Genomic DNA, 12508 nt, shown 5'->3' with positions numbered 1-12508 from the left:
CTTTCCCCTCATCCTCTCTCCTCCCTTCCCCCCACATCCTCTCTCCTGCCTTCCCCCTCATCCTCTTTCCCCCTTCCTCTCTCCTCCTTTCCCCCACATCCTCTCTCCTCCCTTCCACCCACATCTCTCTCCTCCCTTCCCCATCCTCTCTCTCTCCTCCCTTCCCCATCCTCTCTCCTCCCTCCCCCATTCTCTCTCCTCCATTCCCTCCCATATATGCACACAAACACTACACCATATACACACATACCAAACATGCAACATTAGTGTAACACACACACACACACGATAGACAAATACACATTTATATTCAACATATTAAAAAACATTAAATATACAATATATATACAGTATGCACATAATGCATGAAACACACGTGTTAAAAATACACACACTTACCAACACAGACAGACACACACACACTTACACACACACTTACCAACCCAGACACAAGGAAACGGGAGATGTAGAGAAGAGCATCTTTGGAGAGCTCTGCAGCGCCCCCCTTTCCCAGAAATGGTTAAGCAGTCAGACAACACTGCTCCCCTCCCCCTCCTCCTCATTTCTCCCCTTTCTCCTCCTCCTCATTTCTCCCCCTTCTCTTCTCCTCCTCACCTCCTCATCTCCCCTCCTCCTCCCTCCTCTCCCTCCGTCCCCCTCATCATCTCTCCCCCCTCATCATCATCATCTCTCCCCGCTGCTCATCATCTCTCCCCACTCCTCATCATCTCTCCCCATCTCATCTCCATCATTATCATCATCAGCTCTCCCCCTCCTCATCAGCTCTCTCCCCCCCTCCTCATCAGCTCTCTCCCGCCACCCCCCTCATCCGCTCTTTCCCGCTCCCCCCCCCCCCCCCATCAGCTCTCTCTCTCTCTCATCCTCATCAGATCTCCCCCTCCTTAGGGTGACCAGATTTTCAAATGTAAAAAAACAAAAAACATGCGCGCCCCCCCCCTTCTTTTTTTAACTTTCTCCCTCATCCTCACTCCCTCCCCATCCTTACACGTTCCATTCCCTATCCTCACTCTCTCCCTCCCCCCATCCTCACTCTCTCCAACCACCCATCCTCACTCTCTCCCTCTCCCCCCATCCTCCCTGTCTGCTCTATCCTCGTCCCCCATCTCTCCTCCCTTCCCCCATCCTCTCTCTCCCAATCCTCTCTCCTTCCTTTCCCCTCATCCTCTCTCCTCCCTTCCCCCCTCATCCTCTCTCCCACACCCTTTCTCCTCCTTTCCCCCATCCTATCTCCTCCCTTCCCCCCACATCCTCTCTCCTGCCTTCCCCCTCATCCTCTTTCCCCCATCCTCTCTCCTCCTTTCCCCCACATCCTCTCTCCTCCCTTCCACCCACATCTCTCTCCTCCCTTCCCCATCCTCTCTCTCTCCTCCCTTCCCCATCCTCTCTCCTCCCTCCCCCATTCTCTCTCCTCCATCCCCTCCCATATATGCACACAAACACTACACCATATACACACATACCAAACATGCAACATTAGTGTAACACACACACACACACAATATACAAATACACATTTATATTCAACATATAAAAAAACATTAAATATACAATATATATACAGTATGCACATAATGCATGAAACACACGTGTTAAAAATACACACACTTACCAACACACACACACACACTTACCAACACAGACACAAGGAAATGGGAGATGTAGAGAAGAGCATCTTTGGAGAGCTCTGCAGCGCCCCCTGCTTCCCAGAAGTGGTTAAGCAGTCAGACAACACTGCTCCCCTCCTCCTCCCTCCGTTCTGTGATCAGCTCCGCAATCTGCAGCTGCATCTTCCTCTCTCCTCCTACTCGCCCAAGCATGTCTCTATCTGAAGAGAGACAGATGGGCCGCCAACCGGGGGGGGGGGAGGGGGGAAGAGGGCGGGCCCCCAAAGAGTGCTGGCCCCCCCGGCTATAGCTACGCCCCTGTATTCATATCATGAAAGAGCTTACAATCTATGTGAAAAACAACTACATTCTATCTGCATTTTGTTTATACACCAGCAATATGGACATTTATCTTTACTATAACACAAATGTGTAGATTTAATAGCTTAAAAGCAAGATATGTTACATCTAACATTAAAGAACTAGACATATTGTGACGGTTCATTAAGCAAGGTTTTTTGTATTAGATTTAACATGGGGAATAGTGCGGGAGCCTTATTTGAATGGAAATAATGACCATTTTATGAATCCATGCAATGCTGCAGCTGTATTAATTCTGGAGTTAGGCATCAATAATATAACTTGTGAGCACATTCACATGTCCCCGACAAATCTGCAACACTGCTTTTCACAATTTGTTCTTAGCATACAGTGCTTTCATTGCAGGCAGGGATTCTGGGAAATGACATTCAAATGAGCACACACTGCCATCTCATGCTTCTTATCCATTGTAACAGCTTTTTAGCACAGCCTCGGTTAAAGAATTCCACAGCTGGTAAACCTACCCACAGGCAGCTGTTTTGACATTTTGGGTCTCATCAGTGTGAGGATGGTTATACTGGCTTTGCAAAGTGAAGCTACTATAGGTTTCAACCACACCTTAAAGACGTTATGGTTGGTAAAAAAGTGACAAAACCCCTCCACCGTACAGCAAGCAGCAAACAAAAATATCACTTGTGAGCACATTGACACGTCTCAGACAGGTCTGCAGCCCTGCCTCCCCATTATCTCCCAGCATACAGTGCTTCCACTGCAGCCAAGGATTCTGGGTAATGGCACAATAATAAGCCATAAAATCCTCTCATCAAAATAAATAGCAGCTGGGCAAAGAAATAGGACCAAACACGATGGTTGGAGTATGTGGCCTCTAAAAGCACGTGGACCGCATTTGGTGGTTGATATTGACTTCAGAATTGTTGACCCTTATGCAGTTCACTTGTCATCAAAAATCCCGATTGAAGAGTGGATGAGCAATGCTGTAAAAATGCCTGAGTGCCTATCTCGTCTCTATCTAAGTGGAACTAGGAAATCATTGAACATATAACAAGCGTCCAATTTATGTATGTCTATACTTTATGGGATAAAAAGCCTAGTAAACCAATTTGAAGACTTTTAATTCTTAAACTTTTAACCAGATTGCCCACTTGGGCTGTATACAGTGTGATGCAAGATTGCGTAGGACCTCTCTAACAAGGTGTAGAGTCATAATGTATCACAAAGTGTCATACATTTCTATTTTAGGGCACTTTCTCGAGTTTATGAGTTATCTCATTATGACATATACGAATGTTTTTTAAACATATGGCAACCACCTGTCTGTGTTTAATATGCAGTGCAGAATAACAGGTGAGGAGGATTACCACCTAGGACCAAGAGGAACTAATGACAGTAATATATCTACTGGATTAAAAATAGGTGATGTCTTAAAACCATTTTAAACAAGTGTAAGTCATTTTAACGTTTTCAAGCTTTTAGTGGTTCCCGGTGGATGGGTTTTTCAGTCTGTATCAAACATCGCTGTGACTACATTTCCACACTGATACCTACACACTGATACCTACACACTGATACCTACACACTGATACCTACACACTGATACCTACACACTGATACCTACACACTGATACCTACACACTGATACCTACACACTCACACCTACACACTCACACCTACACACTCACACCTACACACTCATACCTACACACTCATACCTCCACACTCATACCTCCACACTCATACCTACACACTGATACCTACACACTGATACCTACACACTCATACCTACACACTCATACCTACACACTCAATTTGTACATTTTGTTCAGCTTAGAAAGTGTTTGTGATCTTCAGCCAAATTGCTAATTCTGCAGAAAGGATGGGCAGACAATTTAACTTGCATGGGGATTAATTGTAGCCAAGGAAATCAAACCCATTGGTAAGTTGTCCGTCCTTATAAATAAGCAATTCAATTTAATTTAACCAATAAAGAGAATAGTACATGATAATTAAATATACCTGCCTTGTAATGAGGATTAGGGAGTTCCAATACAGAGTGCCCTTGTCCGTATTTACAGTTTTCCACATTAAAAAAAAGGAAACGAGGTGGCCTATGAAAAAGAGCACTTGTCTTTGAAGTAGGAGAACTTGGTTTGGGTTCCAGTGCAAGCTCTCTCTCACTTTGCACAGTCACTTTATTTCTCCATGGCCTAGCTATCTAAACTCACTTTGTGCTAGAGCACTGATTCCCAACTCCAGTCCTCAAGTACCCCCAACAGGTCAGGTTCTAAGGATATTCCTCCCGACTTCTAGGGAGATTACATCAGTGTGTTATGTATGGCTACTCCGCATGGGTTACCTTGACTCAGGGTGCTGGATTCAGGCGGCTGGGCGATGAGGTAGCAAGGCTTTAAAATAATGGACACCAGGAACTTTTGTAGTACAAGTGTCATTTATTTATGTCCCCAAGCACAGGGACTGCTCACATACATTTTGACAACGTTGCACTGTATTTTATACCAGACATACAAGAATATGGTGCTTCCATTACTGCCCACTCTTAATACTTGAATGGAGGTACATTTACTTGGTTGCTCTACGTAGGTGTGGGACCCGGCCCTCCCTTGTTGCTTCAGAACCATCATCGGTACTAATCCGATTACGCTGGGTCCCTACGGGAATCCTGGTAGGTCTTCCTTATTTGACCCAATACCCGTTTGCCTGTTTGAGAGCTGCCACTTCCATACAGACCGATCCATGGTTAGGACTGATCCGCTGACACATGGGAGTCCTCATTCCTGAGGCCCTCTCTTGTGTGCCGTATTCCTTTTCATTACTTATTCAAGATTCCATTCCTTCTTTGGGGGATCCAAACTTAAGGGGTACTGCCGCCATCTACAACATAATAGACAGGGGGGCCTGGTCTATATTATTACATCATAAACATTACTTATATACTCTAGAGGCTCCTCTCCTCTTGACCTCCAGAAACCTAATCTTCTCAAACCTCCCCTTCCATTATGTACGCTCTGTGCTAGTAACCCTTTAGGTGGGAGGTTTCACTTGCTTCAGAACATTTGACTTAATCAAAATGAATAAGCCACTGATTGAGTGACCTGTGCTGAAGCAGAGATATCCTTAAACACTGACCTGTTGGTGGTCCTTGAATACTGGAGTTGGGAACCACTGTGCTAGAGGGAAAAACTCAGTGATCCCTGTTCAATATGCTGTAGGGCTGTCTTTCTTTTGTTCAACATAATTATTCTCCCCACGTCCACCGTGCAACTACTTTCAAAGTGTACTTCAGTCACTGGTTGAACAGTCGGGAAGGTGTCAATTTAAACTGGTTTGGAACAGACCCCGTCATAATTGTAAATCCGTTTTATTGGCGTCATTTACATGAATGTGGAATCCACGTGAACACGCACATTAATGAATTTACTGCTCGCAATCAATAGGTAACTCAGTAACTTTACTATAGTTGTTCCTTTTACACGGTGGTGGCCAGTTTTACAGCCAGGAGACTTTCACAATTAACACCTCCAAATATCACCGTGGGGGCCATTTCTCAACTCCCAAACCAGGGCAAACCTGGTTACAAAACATTGCACCAAATCTACTAACCCAGACATTTCTATTGGGTTTAACGGGGATGTTTGTCTTGTTCTTAATGTGTGTTCTGAATTTGCTCACGATTTGCAGCCACGAGACTTTGATAAATAACCCTCTATGTTTTTCCGCACAACCAAAGCTTCCTCAATTGGGAAAATATCTGTAGAAGACAAGAAGAAAAGAACATAATGTATCAAAGTCTCCCAACGACGGAATACGCTCAAAAATACTGCGTTCAATTTATGAAGCATTTCCATAGGAGCCAGAGGGATTTCCTATTTTTTATGAATACGGTGCATTGAAAGTAGATAGGTGCCAATTCTTCAAATGTGTCACATTTCTCTTTTTACGTTAAATGTCAAGTTTCACAAAAATTTAAATTGCACAAAATGTCACCTCCTTTTCATGATATATATATAAAATGGCGGTGTACAGCATCCCGTCATGTGACCTTCACAAGGATGTTTAATACTTGGCAAAAAAAAATTGCAAACTTTTTAGGCTAATTTCACCGGGTTAACAATGTTTTAGTGAATATTCCCCTCAGAAACAATCCATTGATTCCCAGGGTTTTATCTATATTTAATATAATTTCTGCTACAGGGTCCTCAGTTCATTCACCTGTAATGCATGGATGGTGATAGCACAGGGGTGGGAAACCAGTCCTCAAGGGCCACCAACAGGCCAGGTTTTCAGTAAATCCCTGCTTCAGCACAGGTGGCTCAAATCAGTGCCTCAGTCAAAGACTGAGCTACTGATTGAGCCACCTGTGCTGAAGCAGAGATATCCTAAAAACAGGTCCTGTTGGTGGCCCCGGAAGACTGGAGTTGCCCACTCCTGTGTTACCATCATGATCATTCTAAACCAATACTATTTTTAATTGACTGAAACAATTTGGAGAATGTGGATCTACAGTATAAAGTAATCATGGCTAATACGTTCAAAAAGATAACATAGATATCCCCAAATAGATATAGCTTCCTATTCAATTCATGCTTAATGGGAATACAAAAGGTGGGATAACTGGGGGCTGTGGGTTTTTTTTTGCTGCCACCAGAGCCAGCCATGCATTGCATAGCACAGTGGTATTGGTCCATGGGGCATCGATGTGGTTAAAAGCTCAACGTAACCAGCATCTTTGTGTAGTATATTGCGTCTGCTTCCTCTCCTTTTCTCTTTGCGGGACCTGTATTCAATGGCCTAAATGTAATTCACAACTTGAAATAAGTTGCTGTCTTTGTCATTATTAGTGTGACATCCTAGAGAGATACTAATTGTCTACAGTCCACATGCAAAGCGTTTCCATCTGAATAAAAGAACAATGTATGAGCAACTTGGGCTCTGTATGTGTTAATTAGTCTTCCAGTAAACACAGCAAGTGCTATTTTGTCTGAGAAGTAACCTGCACAAAAATATCTTCTGTGGTGTATTTATTTTCAGGGAGACTGATACCGTAGAAAAATAAACTTTGATGGAAACAGATAAATTAAGCTAAATCTTATCATATGCTTCATTCTTGTGGGTTCAAGATAATTTATTGTGGGGTGAAGAATTCCAAGTAACTCAAATAAACCAAAGTTGTCCTAGAACATACAACGGAGTGAATGATTACACTGAAAGCGATTAAAGGCCATAAGCTTTCTTCTTTAACCCAGGAAAACCTTAGACACAAAAAAAAAAAGGTTTTAAATTACAGGAGCCGTGGTACAATAAACGGCACACAAATAACCCATTTACATTCTTTTCAAAGAATCCAATTTAGGGTGTTTTCCTTTGCACCTTTATGCCCTTTTTTTTAAATTGAGGGTTGTATATTTGATAAACTTGTTCAACTTTGAGAAGCGCCATGTTACGCTGTTTATATCTAAGCTGTAGTGACAACCCTGGGATTTGAATACTGTATCTGTATGCAGTCCTAGAGAGCTTTTTCCGCATGCCTAAGTGAACGCGGGAAATGTCACTCTTTTTAGTTTTGCGAAATGGTTCGCATTGATCCAAAGTTTATAATGGTATGAGCAAAAAATGTCTTAGGCTCGTTCTATAGTGCCGGGCGCGTGCTACGCTGTGTGCGCGCGCGGAATTTTAGTTGGCTGACGTCAGTCAGCCTTTCTATACAAGGGCCGCGCGCGCGCGCACGGGAGGGAGAGGGGATCCGACAGACAGCGGCGAAGATGAGGAAAATCATCTTTTTGCGCCGCTGCCTGCACGTGTGTGTGTGTGTGTGTGTGTGTGTGTGTGTGTGTGTGTGTGTGTGTGTGTGTGTGTGTGTGTGTGTGTGTGTGTGTCAATGATTGCAGAACTAAAAAAATAAATATTTTTTAAACTTTTTTTTTCTTTAAAAAAATCTTATTTAGGACTTCCTTTCACTCACACAACCCATGCACACACATATACTCGCACATACACACACACACATATACATTACCTGCAGCTCCCGGCTCTACAGACAGGAAAAGCATGCGGCACGTGCACGCGCGTTCACATAGGCACGCACGGCCGCATGCTGTATATAACAGCCCTTCGGCGCAGACCCTGATGTACAACACCAGTCCAATAAAAATCACAGCCCTTGGATTACGAGGTAGGTTAGGACAGTCTTGGTTGCAGCAGGACACTGACTATTATTCACTCGATATCCATACTGTGTGAAAACAGAAAAAACAAAACGCCATTGCGCAGTACGTTTGAGACTGATTCATTGATATTGATCACTTTATTATTTATGTTGTAATAGCTGTAAGCACGGTTAGTCACAAATGTGTTATAATAGTTGAGCGCTTTTTATATGTGTTCGTTTCTAGCTCTCTAATCACGTCTTGATCCAAAGTTTGCCACAAGTTTGCTTAATGATAAAAAGTCAATGGGCATTGCACGCTTAATTCATTTCGATTACTTTCGCTTCCCAAATGTGATCAAAACTTGTGAACGAGACTTTGAAGCCACTGTGCTGCTATTCCGAAACTTTAAAAAAAGCAATTTAGCACATTTGAAACAATTTGTGGCTCCGAAAGTTCTAGCGAAATGTTTGCGTTTTTTTTAACTTTTGTGAATGTTCTCAAACCTGCGGAAGAAACTCGGCAGGTTCCTATGGGGGTTATGCACAAAGCAGTGATAAGTGTTTTTAAGTGAGATAAATGCCTTTATTTCTCAATATTGCGTGCAGCATGATTCACAAAGCAGCGATAACACTGCAGTATCGCGCTTAAAAGGCTTTTTATCATCAAAACACAGTCATTGCTAAAAAAGTTGCGCCATAAAGCATTTATCTCACTTGTAACTTCTATCAACACCTCTTTTCTTTTGATTTATCTCACTTAAAAACACTTATCACTGCTTTGTGCATCGCCCCCTAAATCTATATATAGCACCATCAACACACATCACGCTGTTTATAACTGAATGCATTTATACCATCACTGCAATCAATGACCTGGAGAGGTTGCTGCCTGGCTGAAAGGAAGTGTTTTCTATGCAGCCTAATTCGGAATAAATAATGAATAAACGGGGCAAATATCTTGCACTAGGTCTCATTTCTGGGATGAGTGAATTAGCTAGAAGGCCACTCTTGCTTGTAACAGAACTTGCATTGCAGGAGGGTCAGTAGTAGGTGACTGCAGGTGTAAAAACTAAAACCATTTGAGTCTGTTATCAAACTCTCCCTGTTCCAAAACCGGAGCAACGGTGGTGAAAGAGAATTGCACCACATTAAGCAAAGGGGGAATCCTCCTGGGTCTTCATTTACTTTTATAGATCTAGCGCTGTTGTTAGCTCCAATTTTTCTTCCCGGAGACATTGATAAAAAAAAAAGACCCCTCTATGTTAATATATATTTATGTATATAAGAAAATAATGTCAGATCTTATTAGAACTTTCCATTGAAACAGATATAACAGTTGATACATTTTTTTTTAAAAACACTGTTTGTGCTAAATACTTGAACCTCGTTGTAAATTGCAGTTACACATACCGAATACATTTTATTGAGCATTTCCTAATTTAAGACAATCTCATTAGAATAATTGTGGAAGTAATTTGAAATAAAGAAGGTGGCTTAGTTAAATAGCGGCAAAAGTGGAACTAGACCAAGGCAAAGAATTGCAACAGAATGATCAAAAACAGCGCCCCACCTACAAAGATTATTGTTATTTCTGCATCACAATTTCGTTGCTTAAAGGTAATACAAACCTGTATAAAATGTGTTGTGTATATGAACATTTAATACATGACACATCATTTGTTTGAAATAATTTTTCAAACATCATGTTGAATACCTGATTGATACAATTTAAATGAAAACAGAATTATGACTATTTTATATATTTGTAAGCAAATATAAATGATTAGCGTAATATTACTTAGAATAGCCATACTGTGAAAGTAACACATTAGATTTCACTGGGTGCCAAATTTGCACCAAAATACCTGTCTGCGATACACATTGCATACGATAAGACCCAATATGTCCCATTCCCCCCTTCCGTGCTCGACTTTGATGAATATGAGAGAGAGAAATAAATAGAGAGAGAGAGAAAGAGAGTGAAACACAGAGAGAGAGAGAAACAGAGAGAAAGAGAGCGCGTAAGAGCAAGAGACACACCAAACAGTACAATACTGTAAGTATATACTAGGGTGTAAATGGTCCACAAAGTAATAGAAAAAACTAAGGAAGGACAGGCACTCCAATCTACAAAATATGTGAATTTAATAGCTCAATATTTCAGCTCATACACACACACATAGATATATATATCAAATGGAAATATTACTGTATGCTCATTTGCATGTCTTAGACAGGTCTGTAACCCTGTCTTTCACCATTATCACCCAGCAAACAGCACTTCCACTGCAGCAAGGGTTTATGGGAAATTACATGCAAATGAGCACACAGCGCCACCATATATATATGGTGTGATTCTGTTACACTGGTTTCCCCTATGTTGGAAGATGGAAGTTTTTTGTTGATAAGCCCTAGTGTGACTTCAATGGAACTTTCTGTGTGGTAGTTCCCCGACCGGCACTATTGCAGTTTAATGAATAACCGCGTATGCATTGTGTCCCTGTTTGCCTCTGTGAATGGGTTTGGGAGGGGTTATTTGCTATTTTTTCCTCCATTTTTTTTTTCTTTAAAAATGGAATTATTGATTAACCATAATGGGATTTATTTATCACAGTTTTGAAGCAGAAACAAAACCTAAATACTAAGTGGTCAAAAGAATAGTAACAAATATTTGCACAGCACTTTTTTTCTCAGGGGGTTCAATCATTGTACAAACCACTATAAAAACAAAAAATTTTAAGCAGCATTTAATTCAAAATCTTTTAGGTGTTTTTTTTTTATTTTTATAAATTAGTTGTGTAGTTTTAGATAACATATACTGCATTTTTTTTTCAACTTTTGATGTTGTTTTGAATGATTTTACATTTTTTCAGGTTCTTTGGGGTGGCTAAAGCAACTATTCAGGAAGCCCCAGCGATTCCTTTTTTGAAATAGGCGGCCATATTATGAACCCGGGGGGGGGGAGCACGGGAGAACGGATCGATCGGCAACTGTATGGGTAACTGTATGGTCGTCAGAAAGGGAGGCAGCATCCACTGTTCTAAAAAGAGTACAAATAGAATTTATTTAACCAAAACAAAGTAATGATATCAATATTCACTTTCCCAATAAGACCTCAAAGTGTAACATAGTGTCATGCCCTGGATGTTCGTTGTAAAGTGACACATCCCACAAAGTTAGCACCACATGTGTGTTAAGAAGCAATCCAAGCCATCGGATTTTTTTGCCATTTTTAAAATATATATTTAAATATAGGGTGTTTCTCACTGCAGTGGTGCAGCCGCGGCAATGCAGTAAGAACGAGACAGAGGTCATTAAAAAAAATAAAAAAAATTGTGTTGAAGTAGGTGGCATAAAAACCAACGTTTCGGGCCTCACAGGGGGACCTTTCTCAAGGCAGTGCAACAAACACAGTGATCTTGGCTACTATATATACCCACCATCCCATGTGAACACAATTAGCACACAATCAATAATTCAATCACATAATACTGTCCTGCTTGGTAGAGACCCGGATGTAGCCAGCGTCGGTGTTGTGGAAACAGCTGATCAGCCGCGACTCGGCGTCAGTGCTGTCAGGGAAATCCATGCAGAAGTGAAAAGTCCATGGCACATGTGCGGAGGCATGTAAACATTAGGGGACTTTAGTGCTGAGTGCAGGCTGCTTGTTGTGCACTGCTGGAACACAGAGGGGGCACCCGTGGTGGGGGGGGGGGGCGATCGTGGAAAGGGGGGGAGGAATGACTGCATTCCCATAACAGTTTATTTATTGTATTACATTTATACTTTACTACAATTACTCCTTGTTACATAGGTGTGTGTGTGTGTGTGTGTGTGTGTGTGTGTGTGTGTGTGTGTGTGTGTGTGTGTGTGTGTGTGTGTGTGTGTGTGTGTGTGTGTGTGTGTGTGTGTGTGTGTGTGTGTGTGTGTGTGTGTGATGACCTCACTAATCTAGAAAAAAAAAGCCTGATAAGAATGACTGACTGAAATTAACAGGGTTCAGCTCTGGAGACCACCTGCTTCAATGCTATATATTAAAAACTAAAATATTTGGGGGGAAATCGCTCTGTTGAATTACTCCTTTAAGATAACGTTGAATTAATCTGCTAACAAAACAATGTGCATTTTGGCAGCAAAGAAGTTTTCATTGTGCAATAATTAGAGTTTCTGGTACGGGCGGTTTTTGTTGTTTTAAGCAATGCCATCAGTTGCTTGAGGGAATTTTGAATAAACCCCTAAGTGGTTTAGAGAGGGCATGAAGGACAAAGAAAGATGTTAAGTGATCTGCGACAAAACAATGTTTTGTGTCATAGACACAGCCTACAGTTAGTCATTCCTAATCATAGACCAACACTTTCACAGTATCAGGCATTTAGAT

The sequence above is a fragment of the Ascaphus truei genome, chromosome 16 (assembly GCF_040206685.1).
Source record: "Ascaphus truei isolate aAscTru1 chromosome 16, aAscTru1.hap1, whole genome shotgun sequence".
NCBI classification, from domain to species: Eukaryota; Metazoa; Chordata; class Amphibia; order Anura; family Ascaphidae; genus Ascaphus; species Ascaphus truei.
The sequence above is the reverse complement of the archived record's forward strand: the minus strand, read 5'-3'. Positions refer to the sequence as shown.